This window comes from Sphaeramia orbicularis, unplaced genomic scaffold (genome assembly GCF_902148855.1).
Source record: "Sphaeramia orbicularis unplaced genomic scaffold, fSphaOr1.1, whole genome shotgun sequence".
Classification (NCBI taxonomy): domain Eukaryota; kingdom Metazoa; phylum Chordata; class Actinopteri; order Kurtiformes; family Apogonidae; genus Sphaeramia; species Sphaeramia orbicularis.
This window is the reverse complement of record NW_021941616.1, coordinates 47,631-52,794: the sequence shown is the minus strand read 5'-3', so window position 1 is coordinate 52,794 and position 5,164 is coordinate 47,631.

Genomic DNA, 5,164 nt, shown 5'->3' with positions numbered 1-5,164 from the left:
TTTAAACCAGTTAAACTGAACCTTTAAACCAGTTAACCTGAACCTTTAAACCAGTTAAACTCAACCTTTAAACCAGTTAACCTGAACCTTTAAACCAGTTAAACTCAACCTTTAAACCAGTTAAAGTGAACATTTAAACCAGTTAAACTGAACATTTAAACCAGTTAAACTCAACCTTTAAACCAGTTAACCTGAACATTTAAACCAGTTAAACTGAACATTTAAACCAGTTAAACTGAACATTTAAACCAGTTAAACTCAACATTTAAACCAGTTAAACTGAACATTTAAACCAGTTAACCTGAACATTTAAACCAGTTAACCTGAACCGTTAAACCAGTTAAACTGAACATTTAAACCAGTTAACCTGAACATTTAAACCAGTTAAACTCAACCTTTAAACCAGTTAACCTGAACATTTAAACCAGTTAAAGTGAACATTTAAACCAGTTAAACTGAACATTTAAACCAGTTAACCTGAACATTTAAACCAGTTAAACTCAACCTTTAAACCAGTTAACCTGAACATTTAAACCAGTTAAACTGAACATTTAAACCAGTTAAACTCAACATTTAAACAAGTTAAACTGAACATTTAAACCAGTTAACCTGAACCTTTAAACCAGTTAACCTGAACCTTTAAACCAGTTAACCTGAACATTTAAACCAGTTAAACTGAACATTTAAACCAGTTAAACTCAACCTTTAAACCAGTTAAAGTGAACATTTAAACCAGTTAACCTGAACCTTTAAACCAATTAACATGAACCATTAAACCAGTTAAAGTGAACCTTTAAACCAGTTAACCTGAACCTTTAAACCAGTTAACCTGAACCTTTAAACCAGTTAAACTGAACATTTAAACCAGTTAAACTCAACCTTTAAACCAGTTAAAGTGAACATTTAAACCAGTTAACCTGAACCTTTAAACCAATTAACATGAACCTTTAAACCAGTTAAAGTGAACCTTTAAACCAGTTAACCTGAACCTTTAAACCAGTTAACCCGAACCTTTAAATCAGTTAAACTCAACCTTTAAACCAGTTAAAGTGAACATTTAAACCAGTTAACCTGAACCTTTAAACCAGTTAACCTGAACCTTTAAACCAGTTAACCTGAACATTTAAACCAGTTAACCTGAACCTTTAAACCAGTTAAACTGAACATTTAAACCAGTTAACCTGAACATTTAAACCAGTTAAACTCAACCTTTAAACCAGTTAACCTGAACATTTAAACCAGTTAAACTCATCCTTTAAACCAGTTAAACTGAACATTTAAACCAGTTAACCTGAACATTTAAACCAGTTAAACTGAACATTTAAACCAGTTAAACTCAACCTTTAAACCAGTTAAAGTGAACATTTAAACCAGTTAACCTGAACCTTTAAACCAGTTAACCTGAACGTTTAAACCAGTTAAAGTGAACATTTAAACCAGTTAACCTGAACCTTTAAACCAGTTAACCTGAACCTTTAAACCAGTTAAACTCAACCTTTAAACCAGTTAAACTGAACCTTTAAACCAGTTAACCTGAACCTTTAAACCAGTTAAACTAAACCTTTAAACCTGTTAACCTGAACCTTTAAACCAGTTAAACTCAACCTTTAAACCAGTTAAAGTGAACATTTAAACCAGTTAAAGTGAACATTTAAACCAGTTAAACTCTCAACATTTAAACCAGTTAAACTCAACCTTTAAACCAGTTAACCTCAACATTTAAACCAGTTAAACTCAACCTTTAAACCAGTTAAACTCAACCTTTAAACCAGTTAAAGTGAACATTTAAACCAGTTAACCTGAACCTTTAAACCAGTTAACCTGAACCTTTAAACCAGTTAAACTGAACCTTTAAACCAGTTAACCTGAACCTTTAAACCAGTTAAACTCAACCTTTAAACCAGTTAACCTGAACCTTTAAACCAGTTAAACTCAACCTTTAAACCAGTTAAAGTGAACATTTAAACCAGTTAAACTGAACATTTAAACCAGTTAAACTCAACATTTAAACCAGTTAAACTCAACCTTTAAACCAGTTAACCTGAACATTTAAACCAGTTAAACTGAACATTTAAACCAGTTAAACTGAACATTTAAACCAGTTAAACTCAACCTTTAAACCAGTTAACCTGAACATTTAAACCAGTTAAACTCAACATTTAAACCAGTTAAACTCAACATTTAAACCAGTTAAACTGAACATTTAAACCAGTTAACCTGAACATTTAAACCAGTTAACCTGAACCTTTAAACCAGTTAAACTGAACATTTAAACCAGTTAACCTGAACATTTAAACCAGTTAAACTCAACCTTTAAACCAGTTAACCTGAACATTTAAACCAGTTAAACTCATCCTTTAAACCAGTTAACCTGAACATTTAAACCAGTTAAAGTGAACATTTAAACCAGTTAAACTGAACATTTAAACCAGTTAACCTGAACATTTAAACCAGTTAAACTCAACCTTTAAACCAGTTAACCTGAACATTTAAACCAGTTAAACTGAACATTTAAACCAGTTAAACTCAACATTTAAACCAGTTAAACTGAACATTTAAACCAGTTAACCTGAACCTTTAAACCAGTTAACCTGAACCTTTAAACCAGTTAACCTGAACATTTAAACCAGTTAAACTGAACATTTAAACCAGTTAAACTCAACCTTTAAACCAGTTAAAGTGAACATTTAAACCAGTTAACCTGAACCTTTAAACCAATTAACATGAACCTTTAAACCAGTTAAAGTGAACCTTTAAACCAGTTAACCTGAACCTTTAAACCAGTTAACCTGAACCTTTAAACCAGTTAACCTGAACATTTAAACCAGTTAAACTGAACATTTAAACCAGTTAAACTGAACATTTAAACCAGTTAAACTCAACCTTTAAACCAGTTAACCTGAACATTTAAACCAGTTAAACTGAACATTTAAACCAGTTAAACTCAACCTTTAAACCAGTTAAAGTGAACATTTAAACCAGTTAACCTGAACCTTTAAACCAATTAACATGAACCTTTAAACCAGTTAAAGTGAACCTTTAAACCAGTAAACCTGAACCTTTAAACCAGTTAACCTGAACCTTTAAACCAGTTAACCCGAACCTTTAAATCAGTTAAACTCAACCTTTAAACCAGTTAAACTGAACCTTTAAACCAGTTAAACTCAACCTTTAAACCAGTTAAACTCAACCTTTAAACCAGTTAACCTGAACCTTTAAACCAGTTAAACTCAACCTTTAAACCAGTTAAAGTGAACATTTAAACCAGTTAAAGTGAACATTTAAACCAGTTAAACTCAACATTTAAACCAGTTAAACTCAACCTTTAAACCAGTTAACCTGAACATTTAAACCACTTAAACTGAACATTTAAACCAGTTAAACTGAACATTTAAACCAGTTAAACTCAACATTTAAACCAGTTAAACTGAACCTTTAAACCAGTTAAAGTGAACATTTAAACCAGTTAAACTGAACATTTAAACCAGTTAACCTGAACATTTAAACCAGTTAAACTCAACCTTTAAACCAGTTAAACTGAACATTTAAACCAGTTAAACTCAACATTTAAACCAGTTAAACTGAACATTTAAACCAGTTAACCTGAACCTTTAAACCAGTTAACCTGAACATTTAAACCAGTTAAACTCAACCTTTAAACCAGTTAAAGTGAACATTTAAACCAGTTAACCTGAACCTTTAAACCAATTAACATGAACCTTTAAACCAGTTAAAGTGAACCTTTAAACCAGTTAACCTGAACCTTTAAACCAGTTAACCTGAACCTTTAAACCAGTTAAACTCAACCTTTAAACCAGTTAAAGGGAACATTTAAACCAGTTAACCTGAACCTTTAAACCAGTTAAACTGAACCTTTAAACCAGTTAACCTGAACCTTTAAACCAGTTAACCTGAACCTTTAAACCAGTTAACCTGAACATTTAAACCAGTTAACCTGAACCTTTAAACCAGTTAAACTGAACATTTAAACCAGTTAAACTCAACATTTAAACCAGTTAAACTGAACCTTTAAACCAGTTAAAGTGAACATTTAAACCAGTTAAACTGAACATTTAAACCAGTTAACCTGAACATTTAAACCAGTTAAACTCAACCTTTAAACCAGTTAAACTGAACATTTAAACCAGTTAAACTCAACATTTAAACCAGTTAAACTGAACATTTAAACCAGTTAACCTGAACCTTTAAACCAGTTAACCTGAACCTTTAAACCAGTTAACCTGAACATTTAAACCAGTTAAACTCAACCTTTAAACCAGTTAAAGTGAACATTTAAACCAGTTAACCTGAACATTTAAACCAGTTAACCTGAACCTTTAAACCAGTTAAACTGAACATTTAAACCAGTTAACCTGAACCTTTAAACCAGTTAACCTGAACATTTAAACCAGTTAACCTGAACCTTTAAACCAGTTAAACTGAACATTTAAACCAGTTAACCTGAACATTTAAACCAGTTAAACTCAACCTTTAAACCAGTTAACCTGAACATTTAAACCAGTTAAACTCATCCTTTAAACCAGTTAAACTGAACATTTAAACCAGTTAACCTGAACATTTAAACCAGTTAAACTGAACATTTAAACCAGTTAAACTCAACCTTTAAACCAGTTAAAGTGAACATTTAAACCAGTTAACCTGAACCTTTAAACCAGTTAACCTGAACCTTTAAACCAGTTAAAGTGAACCTTTAAACCAGTTAACCTGAACCTTTAAACCAGTTAACCTGAACCTTTAAACCAGTTAAACTCAACCTTTAAACCAGTTAAACTGAACCTTTAAACCAGTTAACCTGAACCTTTAAACCAGTTAACCTGAACCTTTAAACCAGTTAACCTGAACCTTTAAACCAGTTAAACTCAACCTTTAAACCAGTTAACCTGAACCTTTAAACCAGTTAAACTCAACCTTTAAACCAGTTAAAGTGAACATTTAAACCAGTTAAAGTGAACGTTTAAACCAGTTAAACTCAACATTTAAACCAGTTAAACTCAACCTTTAAACCAGTTAACCTGAACATTTAAACCAGTTAAACTGAACATTTAAACCAGTTAAACAGAACATTTAAACCAGTTAAACTCAACCTTTAAACCAGTTAACCTGAACATTTAAACCAGTTAAACTCAACATTTAAACCAGTTAA